At 40.2% G+C, this 22,864-nt stretch overlaps 1 protein-coding gene across 32 annotated transcripts in view; it reads left to right on the top strand.

Annotated features, from left to right (window-relative positions):
• The first annotated feature begins 8,203 nt into the window (after positions 1 to 8,203).
• The window catches only part of PUM2 (pumilio RNA binding family member 2), a 116,321-nt gene continuing 101,660 nt past the window's right edge, over positions 8,204 to 22,864 (top strand). For 14 of the 32 annotated variants that reach the window (XM_086325678.1, XM_086325675.1, XM_086325666.1 and 11 more), the window contains exon 1: positions 8,525 to 8,781. The gene's annotated coding sequence lies outside the window, so the exon portion shown is untranslated. Of the gene's footprint in view, positions 8,438 to 8,524; positions 8,782 to 22,864 lie in introns of those variants that run through there. The other 18 variants (XM_086325681.1, XM_086325673.1, XM_086325664.1 and 15 more) reach the window with 7 other exon arrangements.

Raw genomic sequence — 22,864 nt, 5'->3', positions numbered from 1 at the left:
AAACTCCAGTTGTTTAGGGCTTTTGGAGGCTTCATTTGTAGACAAGATTGCTTAAATCTTTGGAGTTGGTGATTGAATTCAATCTTCAGTCTCTCCTAGTTCTGCTGGAAATCAAGGGGTGAGGTTGAAAGTTTCAATCTTTTATCTTGATTACCCAGTCAGTTGCCCTGGCAACCAGCCAACCTCCACCCTTAGAAGTTTTCCAAAAGTCACTTTCATAAATGTAAACTCACGTGTGGTTGAAAGAGACTTGTTATGAATAGCCGAAGAAACCTTTATTTCTCTTTTCATGTAGAAAATTCCAAGGGTTTTAGGAGCTCTAAGCCAGGAATGCGGCCTACAAGCAAATATATATTTATTATTATAAATCACAATTTCACAGTGAGCCTGGTGTACTACTAGAACATTCTCAATAATATTCTGTATATGTTTTTTTCTCATGGAAATGCATCTCTCGTTTAATGACAAAATGAGAAAATACAATCTACTTTCAAAATCTTCATCCCTGGCAGTCTATAAAGCAGAAGATTCTAGTAGTTTTCATAGACACTAAGGACAGATGGTTATTTATTTTTGAATTTATGAGCATAGTTTGACTCCCTGACTCACCTCACTGCCTCAGAAATCACCCCAATGGAATGCAAGTCAGACGCTGAGAATTATGGAAGTCTGAGATAGTACAAGGTCTCTTGTTCCAGTTCTCCCCTTGTCTTGGTCAGAGACATTGGATAAAGTCATAGGTCTCACAGTCTCTAGGATCTACCCTTCTTATTTCAAGCCAAGAAGACTGTTACTCTCCACGATGCCCAAATGGCCAGGATTTCCCTCTGAAAAACCATAAAAAGCTGGGAGAACCCCACCCTATCCAGGCATGTTTATATTCAGGGATATGCCTCTGGCTCTCCTTTTAATATTCAGTTGGCCTCTCCTTCAAGGGCAATAGAATGCATGAGATCACAACAGCCTTGGCTTTAGGAACAAACATTTAGAGAATACAAGCGAATAAACCCATAGCCACCACAGCTTATCCAAGCTAGAACAAGTGTTCCCAGAACCCAAAACATACCACAATCCAGATCTCCATTGTTTAATTGCCTGTCATGGAAGAGCAATTGGCAGTCAATTTTTAGTTGACAGCAGCAGTGGGGCGAGGGGGTGGTTGCGGTTGGGGGGTTGAGGAGGGAGCACGGAGTGTCTTTATTTATTTTGTACCGGCTTTAGGGCAAGGAGTGGAATTCAAGCCATGTGTTCCTTAGAATGCCACTGTGGAAACTACTTTGAGATTGGAAATAAAAGCTTTGGAGAAATACTATGCTTGAGACTGGAGGCTTCACTTTGAGAGCAAGGGATTATTCCATGCTATGGAAATTCACCAGATAAAGAACATCTAAGAAAAATTTCTCCTCATAATTTTGAAAATAAGAAATTGTTGTAAACCACTCCTCTCGCTTGTGTGCTCATGCTTAGTCACTCAGTTGTGTCCAACTCTTTGTGACCCCTCGGACTGTAGCCTGCCGGGCTCTTCTGTCCATGGAATTTTTCAGGCACGGATACTGGAGTGGGTTGCCATTTCCTTCTCTGGGGGATTTTCCCGACACAGGGATTCAACCTATGTCTTCTACATTGGCACGCAGATTCTTTACCACTGAGCCACCAGGGAAGCCCAAACCCACAGCTCTACAACTATACAATTCCTTAAGAAACTGGGCTCTGTCCTGGAAGGGGAAGGTGACTTATTTAAGCTGTGCATGGGCTAGTCAGGGTCTTGCTCCACTTTAGTGGTGAGACAGGACTCTAACAGATGAGGCTGCAATGATGGGGCAAGCCAGGAAGCAAAGTGTTTGTCACCACAGGTCACCATCTTCAGGAACTCTTAATTGACAGAACAAGCTGAAGCCCAGGGGAGTGGAATAGACTTTTCACCCAGTGTCACTGGCCTTGGCAGAGAACATTCAAGAGACTCTCTACTGAGTAACCGGAATCTAGATCATGCAGCAAAAAAAAAAAAAAAAAAAAATCAATTTAGTGCTGACTGAGCTCTTTCCCTCTCCCACCATGGTTTCCTGGGGCTACAGAAAAGTGGCTTCAAACTATACCCAATACTCAAACTATGGTTTTGAAGGGAAGACATGTTAGTCCCAGATGAGTGAGAACAGTATCAGAGATTTTACTGGCAGTCACTCAAAGCAAAAGACAGCCTGCCAGGTCTGCCCAGGGTGAGCATGAATAGCAAGAAAATAAAAGTGGTCTTTCCATTAGGCAAATGTACCACAGGGGGCAAGGCAGGGAGGAATATATCACACAAAAGATAGCAAATCTCTCTGAGAGTAACCATAATCAAAGAACAGAAGTTCTACTTAATAAAAACTTATACATGAATGTTCACAGCAGTGTATTGATAAAAGGTGGAAACAACCCAGATGTCTATCAATTGAATGGATAAATGAAATGTGGTGTATCTGTGCAACAGAATATTATTTGGCCATAAAAAGGAATGAAGTATTTACACAGCCTACAGCATAGATGAACCTTGAAACATTATGCTCAGTGAAAGAAGCCAGTCACACACACAAAAAAAAACCCCACATCCATTTATATAAAATGTCCAGAATAGGCAAAGTATATACACAGATAAAAAGTGAGTTAGTGGTTGCTTAGGGCTAGGAGGTATGAGGATGTGTAGAGTGGTAGCCTAAGGGTATGTTTTATTTTTAAAGTTAAGTAAATATCCTAAAATTGACTGTGCTGATGATTGCAAGTATCTGTGGATAAACTAAGACCTATTGAATTATACACGTTAAACAGGCAAACTGTATGACCTGTGAGTCGTAGCTTAATAAAACTGCTTTAAAAATAAGAGCCAGCAAAGTTTCTAAGAAGAGACCCATTAAAACAAAAAATAAGATTCAGAAAAAACTGACAATGAAGGCATGAGAAAAGAGTGTTAGAAAGAAAAGAAACAGCCACATTTTCTGTAAATGTTTATGTTATATTTTAATACCATGACTTCAAGAAAATAAGTTCCAGATGATGTATCAACTCAGGCCCAGTCAGAAAAATAGAGACCACAATAATTACTTTAACAGAGAGAATTTAACACAGGGTATTGGTTAAACTGGTATTCAAGAGCTGAAAGGGTGAGTGAGGTAGTACAGAGTTATAAATACCAGGGGACTTGGACTTCCTTGGAGGGTGCACCCCAGTTACTCCTACTCAGGAGTTTAGAAAAGAGGCCCCGGGAACTGGGCCTTAGACCTCTGTCTGAAGCGGGGCCCTGTGTACAACTTTGAAGGGTGAACTGGCCAGTTCCAGGAGCGTGCAAAGGAGTTAGAAACTAGAACCAACTTCTACAGTTGAGCTGAAGTGCTCTTTTGAGATCATTCTGACAGGAATAACATGAGAACCTAGAAGGGGCAAGAAGCCTCTCCTTTCTCTGACCTTCTAATCTCTCTCCAAGGGCCCACAGTTGGCAATGTCTACCTGGGGGAGCCAGCTGGTAAAGAAGTGCTGTTTGCAGGATCCCAGCCTAAGCATCACAAAGTTTGGAGCTGAAATACAATAGATTAACACTCAATATAGATGAGGATAACAATCTAAAATGAGATGAAAAGGAAGACTGAAGGGTTAAGGAAACCCTGAAACCAAAACAACACTGCACCATTGTACCATTTGACTGAAAGCTGAATTAATAATTTGATGAAAAGGCTTGATTTAAATATAATGAATTCTCAGGAAAAAGACAAAGATATTAAAGAAATTAGTAAGGAGATGACGCATGTGGAGGACAAAGTTTTTGCTTGTCTTTCAAACATTCTTTTTAGGGAATTCCCTGGCAGTTCAGTGGTTAAGATTCAGGGCTTTCACTGCTGGGGGCCCATGTTCAATTCTGGTTGGGGAATTAAGATCCTGCAACAACATAAATTCTTTTTAATAGTATCTTTACATTAGCTTTACAATAGTAGTGGTACAAAATATTTAAAATAAGAATAATCATTGTCCCTGAAGTAGAGAATCCATCAAAGATCACAGAAATAATATTCAGAGCTACTACACACAAAAAATTCCCTGAAATGATTAAAAAACCACAACTTCCAAATATCAAGGTTATGTTTTAATATCAGGAAAATATGTTCGAGACTGATTGACAGTGAGACACATTGTTGTTAAGACACTGAAGTTCAAAAGTACAGAAAAAATTCTTAAGTAGGTTAAAATTAAATCGGCCTCAGGTTTTCCACAAGACTTTTCACTAAAAGCAATGTTTGCAAAGTCCTGAGGGGAAAAACTGCAAGACCCAAGAATAGCTGTTGCTTGAGTTTAAATAAAACAGGAAGACATTTTCAAGCATGAAATAACTTAGGGAATAGGAAACTATCATGAAAAATTGCAAATGGACACAAATTCTTTGAAGCTTCTCTCATCAAAAGGTAAAGTCTATTTCTTTATCTTTTAAATCCATGCTGGCTTATAATTTGCTTTGACCAATGACTTGGAAGGGACACTATATAAGGTCCAAGCCTAAGCCTCAGGGGACAGTGCCACTTCCAAACTCCCTCTCCGAGGGATGAACAGGTCTGAGCAAGCCTGTGGGAGGGGCTACAAAGGGCCTTGGCTGACCACCAGATCGGAGCCCAGGCTCCCTGGTCAGCCGCTGCTGCTGCTGCTGCTGCTGCTGCTGCTAAGTTGCTTCAGTCGTGTCCGACCCTATGTGACCCCATAGACGGCAGCCCACCAGGCTCCCCCGTCCCTGGGATTCTCCAGGCAAGAACACTGGAGTGGGTTGCCACTTCCTTCTCCAATGCGTCAAAGTGAAAAGTGAAAGTGAAGTCCCTCAGTCGTGTGGGACTCTTAGTGACCCCGTGGACTTCAGCCTTCCAGGCTCGTCCGTCCATTGGATTTTCCAGGCAAGAGTACTGGAGTGGGGTGCCATTGCCTTCTCCGTGGTCAGCCACTAGCCAACCACAATCACGTAGGTGGGTCCAGGAGACATCAGCTGAAATTCCCAGTTGAATGCAGCCCATCTGACTAACCCACAGAACTGGGATATAGGGAAAGATCACTGAGGGTGGTTTATAATCCAAGTAGAGGCTGATATGGGCTTCCAAGGTGGCTCAGTGGTAAAGAACCCGCCTGCAATGCAGGAGACATGGATTTGATTGCTGAGTTTGGAAGATTCCCTGGAGAAGGAAATGGCAACCCACTCCAGTATTCTTGCCTGGGAAATTCCCTGGACAGAGGAGCCTGGCAGGCTACAGTCCATGGGGTCACAAGAGTCAGACATGACTTAGAGACTAAACAACAACAAGAGGCTGATCCATGACAAAATCCATACTACTAAATCAAAATGAAGTCAGAAATGAAGAAGCAATAAACAATAAATACATTTAACTGAAAAGGGTGTAGAAACAAGGGAGCCCTCTTAGACTGTTGGTGGGAATATAAATTGGTGTGGCCACTAAGGAGAACAATATGTAGATTTATCAAAAAACTAAAAATAGAGTTAGCATATGATCCACCAATCCTGCTCCTGGGCATATATATCCAGAGAAAACACTAATTAAAAAACAAACATGCACGCCAATGTTCATAGTAGCACTATTTACCATAGCCAGGATATTGAAGCAACCTAAGTGTCCATTGACAAATGAATGGGTAAAGAAGATGTGGTATATATGTACAATGGAATATAACTCAGCCATGAAAAAGAGCAAAATAATGCCATTTGCAGCAACATGGATGGACCTAGAGATTATCATACTAAAGGAAGTAAGTCTGACAGAGAAAGACAAATAACATATGCTATCACTCATATGTAGAATCTAAAAAAAAACAAGATACAAACGAACTTATTTACAAAGCAGAAACAGACTCACAGACATAGAAACAAACTTACAGTTTCCAAAAGGGGAAATGGGGGGGAGGGCAGCGGGGGGAGAATAAATTATGAGTTTGGGATTAGCAGATACATACTACTATATAAACTAGATAACAACAGGATCCTACTATATAGCACAGGGAACTATATCTAGTATCTTGTAATATACTATGAGGGAAAAGAATCTGAAAAAAAACAACAGCATACATACATATATATATATATATATATATATATAAAACTGAGTTTTTCTATACACCAGAAACTAACACAATATTGTAAATTAACTATACTTTAATTAAAAAATTAAAGAAAAATACATTTAAATGCTGAAATTAAGACAAATCAGTATGGAAATGTGGTATAGCATGTCAATGTTATAAACTCTGACAAAGTGAAAAATCATAAAAGCAAAAAATTAGGAAGTACAGGACAGAGGTAGAAGGAACTGAAAGTGTGCAGATCTATCTTTCATAGCAGGGAACTCAGTAGTGACAAATATTGGAGCATGTAGTCTGAAAAAGTTACTCTGTCCTATTAATGATTTTTATAATTGTGTTTAACCTTTGAGAAACTTCTCACGAGTCAATTTCTCTTGCAGTGAAGAAACATGCATCTGAGTAGATCCTTCAGTTAAATTCAAGTTAAGACTAAATTCAACACTACTTTAAAAACAACGTGTGCAGATTGAGCTTACCCCTGTTACAGTCACTCTACATATGTAGCTCTCCATCTATCTGTATTTGTCTATGTAATAATGGCATTCACCAACCATGGTTATTTGTAGTATTTCTGAGATATTAAAATTGGGGTGATTTGAGCTTTTCTTTAGGCTTCCCTGATAGCTCAGTTGGTAAAGAATCTGCCTGCAATGCAGGAGACTCTGGTTTGATTTCTGGGTCGTGAAGATCTGCTGGAGAAGGGATAGACTACTCACTCCAGTTTTTCTGGAGCTTTTCTTATTTCTTTAAGCTTCTATAAAAGGCTTAAATGATTTTTATTAAAACCACAAAGTTCTAAAAGGAGTTTACAAGAAGTTTCTTGAGCGAGCAGTCCCAGTGGAAAGCTGGTATTTGCATAGGGAATATTGAAATAGCATTATGCTGTAAAATGTGATCTAAGCTGGTGGTTCTCAATAGCTCCACAGCATAACCACTGAAGAGCTTTTTTAAAACATCAGTGTCTCCACTCAGACCCATTAAATAAAAATCTCTGGGATGGGGCCTGGAAATCGAGATCTTTAAAATGTTGACCAGGTGATTCTGATATGCAACTCTGGTTGAGAAGCACTTGTCTCAACAGGCCGTATAGACATAACCCTCAGATGCAATGCGTGTGGCTGGAAAGCGAAGGACAATTGTTCATGCTATGCCTCCTCTGTCCCACCAGAACGTCCACTGGATCTGTTAGTTACTGAAGAAGAGGAGAATGAACACTGAGTAGGCTACTTGACCGCAGTCTAGGTTCCCTTGTGGTCGTAAGATGTCTGACAGCAGGAACTGAGGCAACATTTGCTGTCTTTTTTACATTCAGAAGGAGGGACTGGCTCCTTACAGAGACCTCCCCGCCAAAGCTCTGAGTTGGCAAGTTTGTGTCTCACTGGCTTTAAATGGATGACACACCCATTGCAGAAACAGTTCCTATTGAGATGGAATTATTGTGATTGGATCACCAATGCTTCTTCAACTTCATTGTGTAGAGGAATTGCCTGGGAATCTAGTTAAAATGCAGATTTTGATTCACTAAGTTCTGGAGTGGGGCCAAGATTCTGCATTTCTAATAAGCTTCCAGATGATTAAAATGTCTGTCAGGCATCACTGTCGGTGACACGTACAATGACCACCTTAAATATCAAGCACACCTGATATTTACAGAGGCTGAACACAGGAAGGCTAATAAAAGAGCCTGCTACAGGAATCCAGACGTGGGAAGCAGCCGCGCGCGAGAATCCCTGGCCTAGCAGAACACCCGAGTTTCCTTTGTGTTTACCGGGCAAAGCACAGAGGTTACAGAGGTGGGGGGCAGCCCCCGCATAAGTCCACTTAAGGGGTTCACTTTTCCACACTTGTGTCCCCGCCCCACCCCCCACCGTCTTCCTTCGGGGTGAGGATAAGGGTGAAACCTAAAGGCCTGGATTACTGGTCCGGGTCTTGTGGGTGCCGGCACCCCGAAAGACGAAGTGAGAGGACTACACCGTGGTGGGGAGGGCGCTGGCACCCTCACAGGCAGTCGGGGTGTGTGGGGGAGAACAATGAACTACGGGACAGGAAGCGCAAGGCCAGCGAGTTCGGAAGACTAGGCCCCACGCGGGAAGACGGACACGAAAGCAGCGTTCGAAAACACCACGCCTGCGCCACCCAAGACCGGAGCGCGCTCCCGCCCGGCGCCACAGCCGAGCTCAGGATCAGCCGCGAGCCCGCAAGGTGAGGGCGGGGACGCAGACGCCGGAGGGACGGCCGAAACGCGCGAGCGCGGAGAGAGTGCGCAAGCGCAGAGCTGCCGTCGGCGAGGGCCTGGAGCGCGGGAGAAAAGTCGGAAGCCACTGAGAGGAGCGGCACCTTGGTGAGCACTCCCCCCTCGTCCCCCCCGCCACCGCCGCCGCCCTCCCTTCCCTTTTCTCCCGGAGTGCTTTGCGCGCGCCCGGTGGGCGGGGGGGAGGGGAGGGGAGGCGGCGGTGGCAGCCATGTTGTTGTGAGTCTCTGTGTCTCAGCCTCGGTACTTCGGTGGTTCGGAGGAGGAGGAGGGGGAGGAGAAGGAGGAGGTGGGGTGGGGGGGAGGGAGGTAGGTGGAGAAAGAAGATCTTGCCGCCACCGGAGGCGGAGGAGGGGGAGGACGGCCAAGAGCGACGCCGCCGTGTGCCCAACGGTCGGTGTCCCCGGCTGAGGCAGCGCGGCCGCAGCAGCCCCGTAAGTCAGTCGCGCTTGCACCCCTCTCCCCGTGCTCTGGCGCCGCGGGGCGGCTCCCCGGGCTTTGTGTGGCGGTCTCGGCTGCGGGCAACCCGCCGGTGGGAGGGCGGACGGGGCCCGCGGGCAACCCAGGACGGCCGCGGCCTGCTGCCCGCTCGCACAATGCAGGGGGAGGAGGGGTGCCGGAAGGGGGTGTGCGCCCGGCGTGTGTGTGTGTAGGGGGGTGCTCATGCCTTGCTCGTTTCCTTTCCTCCCCGCGTCTGAGCCTCGCGGAGGTTGCGGGGGGGCCTTCCCGGCGCTCTTGGGGTTAGAGATCGAGCTGTCCGCCTGCCCAGCCCTTAAGCGCTCGGAACGTGCGGGGGGAGAGAGGCCGGGTGGATCCCGAGAAGCATGCGAGTTGGAAGTGGGCGAAGAGGAAGGAGCGGGTTTATGAAAACAAGTGTGGGGATGAATGCTTGAGGTCCCGAGCGTGTCCAGGAAAAGCTTCCGGTAGACAGGTGGAGGGACGAAAGAGACGGCGGCTTGGGTTCGTTGTGTTAGGTGCCACTGGTGAGGAGTGTTGTGTTTTTGTTAACTGTAACCGATTTCGAGACTCAGGGAAATGTGTAAACATTAAAATCAAACAGATTAAAACTTCACACATTGTAGCGAGCCTTTTGTATCTGTCCTAGGCCAAGTTTGGGGAACATGTTAAAATTTTTTTTTGCCCAAACACACGTGTAAAAGTTAGTGTTAACTTCCGAGACCACAGCTAGGGAAAACCAACTTTTCTTAGCTTTTCATTCTGACACATTTAAACGTTTTAATGGGATGGGAATTGCGGAGTTAATCATGTATAATAAGACAACCGTGTTAAAATCTGGACTTAGTACTTTTGTGAGATTTTAGCTTAAAAATTGGTGACAGACTTGGGGCAAAGGTTTGTGTGTGTGTGTGTTGGGGGGGAAGCTGTACTAGAAAAAAGCTTTTAAATGTTTGAGAGAAATGTAGTACTTGGAAAGGTATTGTATATCAAGAAAATTTTAATAAAGGGTGTTACCTAAGAATTTCAGAAGACTTGTTTACTGCTTAGATTCGTGTTTAATAGGTGACTCTTTCACCATGTGACCTGGAGCATTGGAGGATGATTTAAGAATTTCTGGCTAGGAATCCGGTTAAAAACACAAGCATAAATAGTTTTAAATGGCTAAGTTTCTATTCTTAGTTTTTTAATACCCTGCTTTTTAAAAAAATGATTTGCTTTATCTGCACAGTCGTCCTTAAATAGTTACTGGCATCTCCCTCATTTCAAGCGTGTCTTTTAAAAGTCGAATTTCTGGTAACATTGAGTTGTTTAGAATTGTCTTTTGGTGTCCCAGAGAGCGGGTTTTGTATGAAATACGCCATATTTTAAAAAATAAAATTATATTTCAGAATCCTGGTTCTTCAGACTTTCAGGTTTTAAAGTTCATTTTTGTTATTTGCACAATAACTCTTATCTTCAAGTTACATTTGCAATTAACAAATATCTTCAAACAATTTAAACTTCTTTTTAATACTTAATTTTCTTATTTTGAGTCTAAAGTTCTCTTAGATGTTTGATATTAATGAAGTTTCAGCTTTTTAAAGTCTAAATACTGCCATATTTAAATTGGTCATAAAGGTTGTCACTTTAATAGGTCAATTTTTTAAGGCATTACAAGTATATAATAAGCCAAATAAGCAGTCTTAACACAGATACTAATATTAGGATTTTGTTTCTCTTAAACCTTCCATACTTGTTTATAAATCTTTCCAGTGTTGAAAGATAATTTATCTTCCTATGTAGTTTCTTCCTGTGTAGGTACTATCCAAGTTAACAGAAGTCATTACTTCAGAGAGTAAGTCCAGGTGTGATATCCAAAGCCAATCTTCTCTGTGACCATACTGCCTCCTTTTTATTGATACTGATAGGATCTTCATAGTTTTAAGTGGAGGTTGGTTCTGTTTCCTGGACTGAAGTTCTTTGTACTTTGTAATTCAGCAACCTTTGAATTTGTTGGGTTTCTAAGACAAGGAAAACACTCTGTATTTTTTTCTTGTTTTTAAAACTTGTGGATACATACTTGAAATGGTTGTACCTCATGGCTTTGTTCAGCTTGCATTTACAGTTTGAGGCCATTTTACAGACAGGTATGATTAAGATAATAATTGTACCTGTAACAGTGTAACAGGTACACTTGTTACATACTAGATTGCTACATAGTAGATTTTTTACTGTTTTTTTAAGAAAGCATGAAAATAGTCTGACTTGCTCCTATTGTCCCACTTTCTCACTCTTGCTTTGGATGAGTTTGTAAGAAGGAACCGATTAGGTATGGCTCAGCCCCTTTCCTCTTTCTCTTTGGGAGCCTGCCCCTCGCAGAAAGCACTTTGCTTCTTCCCGAGGCCACCAGTGATAGACTCTGTCCATTTCTGAAGGAGGACTGTGATTGTCCAGTGCTACCTGTGACTGGGTTAGGATAATTATGGAGTGTGGTTGTTAGGACGCTGTCTTGGTCTAGGTTTAGATTTTGCTTTTCAGAAATAAAGGAGCTATTTGGATTACCATCAATCTTCACTCCTATGTCTCTCACTCCTGAATTCTGATGTGGTGGGAAAAAGGTTTCTTCAAACCCTATTATTTAGAAACTAATACTTAAATAGTGATTTTTATATTTAGCAATATAGATAGAAGACATTTGTATTTAAAAGTTGTTGCTTTTGTAGTAGAAAAAGTGAATTTACAGAGAAATATTTTCACACTTTTCCAGTGAAATGCTGTATAGAATTTTTACCTAGGTAGGTGCATGATACATGCTGCTGCTTCTCAGATTTTCACATAGCAGTATGCTTAGAGACATATCACCGATTTTCACTTCTTATTCTCTTACCATTATCTGGTGAAGAGATAAAAGATTTTACAGTATTGGAAAACATCCAGATTGTGTCCACCTTACATACATATTCCAGAATTTTACCGTAGCTGCTAGATACAAAAGCGGATAAGAAATGTGAAGGGAAAAGGGATAGGGTGTCAGAACACTTTAACTGGAAATGGAACAGAAAAAAAAAAGGCAGTCATTTTCACCTATCTAGGATGATATGTGTATTTGGATCACAAAATTCTGCTTCCTGGAGGAGTTCTGGTGAAATTGACTATAAAGTGACAGTACGAAGCCATCTACTCAGTGCCTGCCTAGGAGAATAAAATCTGTAGCTGACTTCCAGAGTATATAAAAAATAGTGTGAAAAGGGGTTGGTTTTTTTTTTTTTTTAAGTCCCCCCAAAAAGTATGTGAGACTTAATTTTAGAGATGTCTTTGTGGTTTCTGTTTGTGGGACATTTTATGTCAAGAGTAGTAAGTTCTAGATCTCTTAAGTGGTGATCTCTGATTTTAGGCACTGTTTCTGAAAGGCTTACTAGGGAATCAGTGGGAGATAGTCTTTAACTGTATAAAATGGTTTTCTTCATTCTGACATTAAATGAAAGTAGATGAAAAGCTTCCCGGGTGGCTTAGTGGTTAAAAAAAAAAAACAATCTGCCTGCCAATGCAGAAGACATGGGTTTGATCCCTGGGTGGGGAAGATCCCTTGGAGAAGGAAATGGCAACCCACTCCAGTATTCTTGCCTAGAGAATTGCAGGGATGGAAAGGAGCCTGGTGGGCTACAGTCCATGAGGTCGCAAAGAGTTGGACACGACTGAGTGACTAAGACACACACACATAGTATTTTATTAGCATTTTTAGCGTGATTAAATGCAAAAACATTACACTTTCCATGGCAAAACCTCATCATATAAACTGATTCAACATAACCAGAATTAAGATTTAAAATGTAGAGAATTTAGAAATTCAGGTTTTCCTACGATGTTTTCTTGGACCACCTTTTAATATAAATATAATTGATTGCTTTTCATCCAATTTGTGTTTGTGCATGCTCAGTCTTTATTTAAACTCTAAATTATATGGTGCCTATACAAGCAAAAATAGGAGTACTCAAAGATAAATCGATTGCTAATTTTTATCCTAAGTCTGGTTAAGAAGGTACTTATGGCGTATTAGTTCCCATTCAGTCCATTTGTTACTCTGGATATTCTAAGTTGTATCATTTCATCAAGCTAGAGTATCAGAAACTTGCATTCATTTTTTGAGGTTTATAGGCCTGTCATGTGCCACAGTGTTTAGATGTTGGCGGGGCAGTGGTCTCTGTCCTTACTGTTTACTGCAACTATAAGGTTATGTTTATAGTGGAGAGGAAATTGATAAAACTCATGTTTACACAGTGTAGTACACTAAGTGCCACCCTAGGTGGTGTTGCACAAGTGCTGTGGACTCAGGTAGGTAGACCCTGCAGGGGGTCAGGAAAAGCTTTCCAGAAGAGGTAAAGTGGACTGTAAAAAGACTTAGAAATGTTAATTTAGTCAAGAGATGGGTGAAATGGCATTTAGCCAGAGGGATTAGTGTGTGTAGTGACCCAGATAGGGAGAATGGCAGAGCTAGAAGGGGAGGTAGGGAGGAGAATTGAAAAGATTTGACTGTAGATACAGGTAGAGACCCACTGGATTTAAGGGCCATTTTAAATTTGAACAATTCTACGAAGACTTTGGAGATAATATCTTGGAAAGATTTAGAACATTATTGTCCAGGAACCCTTAACATAATTACTGTGAGTCGCTTTCCCTGGATTGTGTTGGAGTTAGACACATGACTTTCCTTGAAGGATTGACTAAAAAATGAGATTATGAAACCTTGCATCTGCTAAGCAAGTCATTGAGTATATTTTCTATTACAACTCTGGGTTCTCTATAATACTGTTTGTAAGAATTTTCTTTTAAAGCTTAGTGTTAGAAATAAGGTTATAAGGTTATCTTAAAAAAAAAAGGAAATAAGGTTGTCTCCAAGGAATTGGATACAGAGAATTTCATTGTATAATATACTGTGTCCCGCCATCTTTATGACTTTAGAAGTTAAACTTGAGTTTACTTACTATTTTTGTTATTTAATATTTGTTTAGGTATTTTCCTAATTAGTTTTTGTTGTGTATATTTCCTATGAGTCACTTGGTGTGTCTTCCAAAATTTTTTATTTTGTATAGAGTGAATTTCATTTAGATTATACTTGACTATTTCTACCACAGGCACTTTTTTTGGTATGTACCTTCATGCTGCTGCTGCTGCTAAGTCTGCTTCAGTCGTGTCCGACTCTGTGCGACCCCATAGATGGCAGCCCACCAGGCTTCCCTGTCCCTGGGATTCTCCAGGCAAGAACACTGGAGTGGGTTGCCATTTCCTTCTCCAAATGTACCTTCATAGTCCTTGAAACTAACATACATTTGGTTTCTCTTTTCAGACACTGCAGTGTAAGTGTTTTTGAGTTTTTGTTGTTTTCTAAGTGAGAGCTTAGGTTTTTTGTTTTGCTTCTTAACTTATGTATCTTTAGGAAATTGGTATGGTCATCTCAATTTAAAGTGATTGGGAAGCAGATCACCAGTTCAAGGCTTGTTCTTGAATATTTGAGGAACCTGTTAAAAAAAATAACAATTCATATTCATCACCTAAAAGATTTCTTTATATTTAGTTCAAAATTTTGTACTGCTCATATTTTTCTTACACTATTCATGATAGTCATAATAAACTAAACATTTTAAAAACTTAACTGTCACAGGTTATGACTTTTCCTAGAGAAAAGAAAATCGAAATAGATAACTCGTTCATTTTTCTTTCTTTTTTTGGGGGGGGGGTGGCTAGACTAGAATGACTGCAGAAGAAGGCAGTGGCACCCCACTCCAGTACTCTTGCCTGGAAAATCCCATGGACGGAGGAGCCTGGTAGGCTGCAGTCCATGAGGTCCCTAAGAGTCGGTCACGACTGAGCGACTTCACTTTGACTTTTCACTTTCATGCATTAGAGAAGGAAATGGCAACCCACTCCAGTGTTCTTGCCTGGAGAATCCCAGGGACGGGGGAGCCTGGTGGGCTTCCATCTATGGGGTCGCACAGAGTCGGACACGATTGAAGCGACTTGGCGGCAGCAGCAGAATGACTGCTTCTCGAAATATCTTTTGTGTTAACATGTTTATAGAAAGTTACAATCATACTAGGTTAAAGTGAAGCAGATTTATTTATTTATGCATGTGTACATGCCACACTTCAGGGCTGGTGGAATCTTAGTTCCCCAACCAGGGATGAAACCTAGGCCCTCAGCAGATGAAGTTCGGAGTTCTAACCACTGGACTGCTAGGGGATTCCCAGTTAAGCAGTTTTAATTGTGGGACATCTCAGAGCCTTTACTATGCTAATATCACAGAGAATGGATTCCAGAATGACCATCTGCTAAGCTTGCAAAAGAACAAATGGGTGCTGGGGAGCAGCGAGTTCTAAGTGTATTGGACAAGGAATCTCTTACTTTAAAGAATGCTGTGCGTTGGTGATTAAGAAACACACTTTGGAAAATTTTTGTCTGAAGAAGAAAATCTTTTAAAAGTTGCACTAAAATCTGCTGCTTAAAATGGTTTTTCCTTTTCCAGTTGTCTCATACCATGAATTCAAATGATTTCCTTTAATTCTCTGTTACAACCTAATTAAGATTTTTTGAGTTATTTCCACTTGGTGCTATGTTGCTTCTAATTGATAATGTGTAACAATTGAAAATTTCTAGATCACCATTAGAGACAGGTCTTCATTTGTTGGGCATTCAACCTAGTACTAAAATGAATTGAAAATAGCACAAGATTGCTTGTTCTCTGTTTTGTGATAAAGTTTCTAAACTGTAATAGATTTAAACTGTATTAATATAGAACCTATTTTTTAAAAACAATTTATTTCGCTAACAAGCCTTAGAACACAGAAATACAAAAGCATGAAGCCAGCAGTACCCAGTCTCCTACCAAACTTGGGTGTTTATTTTTTCATACTCCACACAAACATATACATTGCCCCTCTTTTGTTAAAACTTGGATCAGATTACACACCTCAGGCAACTTGGTGTTTTTATTTAATATTATGGATATTTTATTAGTACATGTAACTTTAATTTTAATCTGTAATAGTGCATGACTTTTTATTTTTGCTAACCCATTTTTTTTGTTTGTTTAGGTTTTATTTTTGAACTACTGCAAGCAAATGTTGCAGTAAATAACCATTATTCAGTTCATCCTTTTATGTTGTTTGTGTAAGTTAAATTACCAGAAGAGAAATAACTGTGTCAAAGGATTATATATTGATTCTCAAACACACAAAAAATATATTCACTCATTATGATGAGTTAATACACTAGAGAGGACTTATATTGCAATTTTACATGCTATCTAGTCTCCTCCATAACCTTATGAGGGAAACATTGTTACTCTCATTTGCAAATGGGGAAAGAGAAACAGTTCAAGTGCTTTGAGTTCATTTAGCTACTTAGAGGCAAACATGGTGCCATATTCTAGATCTTTTAGTTCTGGTTTCTGTTTCTGTTATGCCATGATGAATGATACAAAACTTTTAGTTGGAAAATCATTAGGGTCCTTGTGAATAAACCCTTGTACAAAAAAGATCTTCATGACCCAGATAATCACAATGGTGTGATCACTCACCTAGAGCCAGACATCCTGGAATATGAAGTCAAGTGGGTCTTAGGAAGCATCACTACGAACAAAGCTAGTGGAGGTGATGGAATTCTAGTTGAGCTATTTCAAATCCTGAAAGATGATGTTGTGAAAGTGCTGCACTCAATATGCCAGCAAATTTGGAAAACTCAGCAGTGACCACAGGACTAGAAAAGGTCAGTTTTCATTCCAATCCCAAAGAAAGGCAATGCCAAAGAATTCTCAAACTACCACACAATTGCACTCATCTCACACGCTAGTAAAGTAATGCTCAAAATTCTCCAAGCCAGGCTTCAGCAATACGTGAACCATGAACTTCCAGATGTTCAAGCTGGTTTTAGAAAAGGCAGAGGAGCAAGAGATCAAATGGCCAACATCTGCTGGATCATCGAAAAAGCAAGAGAGTTCCATAAAAACATCTATTTCTGCTTTATTGACTGTGCCAAAGCCTTTGACTGAGTGGAGCACAATAAACTGTGGAAAATTCTGAAAGAGATGGGAATACCAGACCACCTGACCTGCCTCTTGAGAAACCTGTATGCAGGTCAGGAAGCAACAGTTAGAACTGGACATGGAACAACAGACTGATTCCAGATAGGAAAAGGAGTACATCAAGGCTGTATATTGTCATCCTGCTTATTTAACTATGCAAAGTACATCATGAGAAACGCTGGGCTGGATGAAGCACAAGCTGGAATCAAGATTGCTGGGAGAAATATCAATAACCTCAGATACGCAAGTGACACCGCTCTTAAGGCAGAAAGTGAAGAGGAACTAAAAAGCCTCTTGATGAAAGTGAAAGAGGAGAATAAAAAGTTGGCTTAAAGCTCAACATTCAGAAAACTAAGATCATGGCATCCAGTCCCATCACTTCATGGGAAATAGATGGGGAAACAGTGGCAGACTTTATTTTTCTGGGCTCCAAAATCACTGCAGATGGTGATTGCAGCCATGAAACTAAAAGACGCTTACTCCTTGGAAGGAAAGTTATGACCAACCTAGACAGCATGTTAAAAAGCAGAGACATTACTTTATCAACAAAGGTTCGTCCAGTGATCGTGTATGGATGCTAGAGTTGGACTATTAAGAAAGCTGAGCGCCAAAGAATTGACGCTTTTGAACTGTGGTGTTGGAGAAGACTCTTGAGAAACCCTTGGACTGCAAGGAGATCCAGCCAGTCCATCCTAAAGGAGATTAGTCCTGGATGTTTCATTGGTAGGACTGATGTTGAAGCTGAAACTCCAGTCTTTGGCCACCTGATGCAAAGAGCTGACTCATTTGAAAAGACCCTGATGCTGGGAAAGATTGTGGGCAGGAGGAGAAGGGGACGACAGAGGATGAGATGGTTGGATGGCATCACCGACTCGATGGACGTGAGTTTGAGTAAACTCTGGGAGTTGGTGATGGACAGGGAGGCCTGACGTGCTGCGGTTCATGGGGTCGCAGAGAGTAGGAGACAACTAAACTGAACTGATACTGATACAGGTGGTTTGGTATGTATTAGGGTCTCAACCATATCTGCAAAGGCAAGCATTACTTGGAGAGTAGAAGGAAAGAAAGAAAGAAAGTGAAGTTGCTCAGTCGTGTCCGACTCTTTGCGACCCCGAGGACTGTAGACTACCAGGCTCTTCCATCCTTGGAATTCTCCAGGCAAGAATATTGGAGTGGGTTGCCATGTCCTTCTCCAGGGGATCTTCCCAACCCAGAGATCAAACCCGGGTCTCCGCGTTGCAGGCAGACGCTTTACCCTCTGAGCCACCAGGAAAGCCCCACCAAATCTATGCCTGTCTCCCTTCTAGGACTAATTCAGATAAGTCTTAGGTGGGATGTGTTTTTAATTTTCGAACCTTTTATCTAGATTCTCATGCACTATGCGGATTTGATAATCAGTGACCTTAACATTGAGATGCTCATATCCCTGAGGGGTACATGATGAATTTTCAAAATGTTAGCACGTTTAGTTTTCTGAGGGTCAGTTAACAGGTCCTTGCTGTATGTACTGATAAAAGCACATCTTTGACCCTAGGTCTTCATGTGGTGTATTTTACCCCAGGTGGGCTTCCCTGGTGGTTCAGATGGTAAAGAATCTTGCCTGCAGTGCAGGAGACCTGGGTTTGATCCATGGGTTGGGAAGATCCCCTGGAGAAGGGAATGGCAGCCCACTGCAGTATTCTTGCCTGAAGAATCCCATGGACAGAGGAGCCTGGCGGGCTACAGTCCATGGGATCACAAACAGTAGGACACAAGGGAAAGATTAACACCCCAGGTAATTAAGCCTTTGAGACTCCAAACTTAGAGGTAGCTTCCTGTAGTGATTAACCTTATTGATTCGCATTGATGATAGAATGAGATAATAGCCAAGAACTGGAGTGTTTTGACTTTCTTTGGGAATTTCTGAATTAGATCAATGATAGTCTTGAGTGGTAGGAGTAATTGTGATTTTTTTTTTAAGCCAGTTCCCTTCTTCTTCCCTAACCTTTTGTCAAAGAATACTTACAAAGAACAATACTGTGAAATGTTTTGAAAACTAGAAATATGTAAATAAGACTGTAAAATATGTTGAATTTAAATGTATGGATTTTTTTGCTCCATTTTTTTGAACACTTTGGAGGAGTATATAGAAGAATTAGGGTAAAAATAAGTGCTAACCACAAGTACAATTCCTTTAAATCCGATGATAGAATATTTAGATTTACAAATTGGATTTCCTTTTTTTTTTTTAACCCAAAATGTCGTGAAAGTGTGTCTAGAGGTAATTGCTATAGTAGGTATGGTTATACATGTAAATTGCATCATAACATCTTTAAAACCCTTAGAAGTTTACAGATAAGGGGCAGGATTGAACTTGGGCCCCAGAGCAGTGAAAACACCAAGTCATAACCATTGGTTCTTCAGGGAATTATGGAGAATATTTTCTTTTAAGTGATGCTTAATTTACTGAAAAGCTGTTTTTCTGTTATGTTTCTTTATAACTCATGATACCTTTTTCATGTATAGATGTATGTATATTTGAGTTCTACCATATAAAAACCATTGATTTCCAAGCTAACTTGCCTAGTGATTTTTAATATGTATATATTTTAAACATTTTTAAAATATAGGTATTCAAAGAGTATAGAACTATAAAATACAAATCATGCATATCTCTTTCCTGACATGACCACTATTAGCGGTTGTATCGCTCTATTTGCCATGTATATATACGTATGTGTGTGTGCTGCTTTTACAGAAGTGGAATGATAGAATCACTGGTTTTTACCTTCCTCACTGGTTTTTACCTTCCCTTTTCACTTAATAGTCTAAAATTTTTTCATGTATGCATAAATATACCCATCTCATGCTTTTAATGGGTGTATAGTTGATAATTTTATCATTTGCTTTCCCTCCTTTTAAAGTATTTAGGATCCTTTTGCTCTCTCCCTCATGACTGTTAACATTTCACACAACACTGGCACAACCAGAACAGTATGCAAAATTTTGGTACATAATTCTGATGAGGTTTTAAATTCTCAGGGATAAGATGATATTAATATATTGAAAAACACAAATTAAATGTTGGGAGAATTGAGAAAAAGATTATTTGGAGGAGGTTTTAATGGAGAAAGTGGCATTTGAGCCAGACAAATCCAAAGAGGTTTGTAGGATTTGCACATGAAGAGATAAGATGACAGAGCTGTCCAAGGGACTGGAATAGTTCAACAAAAGGAAAGTTGGGGAAGAGAGTGATGGTTTATGCTTGGTTGGTGTGGAAAATAGCATGGAGCATTTGGAGTCTTTATATTATTGAATCCTCTGCCGTTTTAGTAGCTTTGTCTACTAGGATAGGGAAGTTGAGCACAGTTTCCTTGTTTGTAATTACTATAATACCTACTTTGCTGGAATGCAGTGAGAATTAAATATAACATGCCTACTATGATCACTGGCATAAAATCAAGTGCTCAGTAAATTCTGTTTTCTCTTTAAGGGATGGTGTCTGATAGAAATTAGTCCAGAGAGGTTTATGCTCATTTGGAAATAGTTCTTTGTTGTTGTTGTTTTTAATTTCATATACTCCTTGTCAAAACTACGATTGAGGAAATAGGTGATATTAGGTTTAAACAACAGCTTGGATCATAAGTCAGTTAACCTTGTAGAATGTAACCCCCTTTACAAGCTGCAGTTGATAAATGTTTTGTTTCAAGGTGTGTGGGAGGGTGTCCAAAACTTGCCTATCCCTCAGAGCCCAGCTTAAATACTTAACAAGGCTGCTGGTCATATTGTTAATCTTGTTAAACTTACTATGGAAATTTTCAAACTCAAGTAAAATAGTATAGTATACCTTGGACTACTAGATCATCCATGTTCAACATTGTATGAAATCTTTATACCTGTATTTTACTTTTTTTAAGTATTTCAAAGGAAATCCCAGACAATAGCTAGTTTAAGCATAAATTCTCATGCTTATGAGAACTTAGTAAAAAATACAATCTTACTATTATTACTGCTAACAAAATTCCTTAATATCATCTAATACCCATTCTATATCTAGATTTCTCTGATTTTCTCAGAAGTCTTTTTTTATAGTTGGTTTGTTAGAATCAGGATTCAAGCAAGGTTTATACAATATATTTTGACTTTTAAACCTGTAGTTTATATAATAGTCCTTCCTCTCCCCTCCTTATAACAAAATTTCATAGATAGTGAAATGAGGTGAATTTTTTTCTTTTTTCTGTATTCTGGATTGGGCAGTTATGTCCTTGTGTTATTTATTGATTTTACGTGTTCTCTTTCTCGTATTCTAATAAATCAGTATTTAGATCTAGCAGCTTTCTTAGATTGATGTTTACGGATTAACTTTTTTTTAAAAAAGCACTTTTCTTCATTCGTGGTGGTGCTGTTTCTTATTACATATATCATGAGGCATATAAATGCTTGTTCCACTTTCAGAATTTATATTATATATAAAAATGTTAACTTAGAAATACTGCTTTTTGAGGGCACTCATGTAATAATTTACATTGGATATTTCACATGTATCTTGGACTGATTAGAACCACTTTGAGTTATCTAATAGTTATCTTCATTTTCCATCTAAGTTATGTGACCTACTGCTCTCAGGTGATATGTAAAAGTATCAAGAACTAGCACTGAGGTTGTTTTAGTGTGTAGATTTTCTCTGAGCAGTATTCTGTTTTTTGGAAAGAAATTTCAATAATCAGTGTTTTATTTCTTAACCAACGGAGAGAATGCCTTGTAATGTAAGAGACTTTGTAAGGGCTATATATAGTGATTCTCCTTCGGGAGAATTCTAAGGAAAAAATACCTCGCCCTACAGCTGCAAGTATGTAAGTATGTATTTATCCCCCCATTGTGTCTCCTTGAGAGTATATCTGAGATTGCGCCTCAAAGGGCTAAAAGTATTCTTGCACATAAATATTTGGTAAATTTTTATTTAATGTCTTAATGCTTGTGCTGGGACAATCTTAATTTCTAATCTTAGAAGATTTAAGCTAGGGTCTTTGAAGATATCTAGTTTCTGGGAGTCTGTATATTGATAAGGGGCTTCCCTGGTGGCTCAGAGGTTAAAGCATCTGCCTGCAATGCGGGAGACCTAGGTTCAATCCCTGGGTTGGAAAGATCCCCTGGAGAAGGAAATGGCAACCCACTCCAGTATTCTTGCCTGGAAAATCCCATGGACAGAGGAGCCTGATGGGCTATACTCCACGGGGTAGCAAAGAGTCAGACACGACTGAGCGGGCCAGGTTTTATTCAGAAGGTAAAATTTGACTTTTCCTTAATATTGTTGAGTCAGTTATACAGTACTGTTCTTAATGGTAGTAAAACAAGTATGTCATTCCCCCATGAAGTACATGGACAAATGAGTAGCATATATCAAAAAAAATTTGTGGCTCTTGGTTCAGCCACCACCTAAGTGACTTGTTTAACACCACTAGAAAAGTGTGTGGTTCAGTTTGTTCCCCCAGATAAATAACAAATGACTAGATGTTGATGGTGATTCCTAGAGACTTCAAATGTTAAGTTGGTGAAAGCTAATAGTCTACCAGAAATAAACACAAACCTGGATTTAGTTTACCTTTGTCATATGGATAAGAAGAGGCATTGCTAAACATTAATTTTGTTGGAAAATTTGCAAAAGTGATTTCCTGTGCTGAAGAGACTAAGGTATTAAGGACTTTAGTACCTATTTTCAATGCTCAGAAGCTCAGTCGTGTCCGACTCTTTGTGACTTCATGAACTGTATAGTCCACCAGGCTTTTCTGTCCATGGGATTCTCCAGGCAAGAATACTGGAGTGGGCTGCCATTTCTTTCTCCCCTGTTTTCACTGGATACTACTAATTAATGCTAAATGATTATGTTTGTTAAAATCAGTCCAAGGAGTTTGACTACTATAGGAATATTTTATTAGCAGCTTAAGTTACTCTCTGTGTATATTGACTTATGTCAATCAATTAAGTTTTCATGTACTTTGTTCTTGTAGTTGGTTCTTGGGGTA

Source organism: Bos grunniens, chromosome 11 (assembly GCF_055505025.1).
Source record: "Bos grunniens cultivar Pamir isolate PY7600 chromosome 11, Bosgru_T2T1.0, whole genome shotgun sequence".
Taxonomy (NCBI): Eukaryota; Metazoa; Chordata; class Mammalia; order Artiodactyla; family Bovidae; genus Bos; species Bos grunniens.
This window is presented reverse-complemented; position numbering and strand designations above follow the sequence as displayed.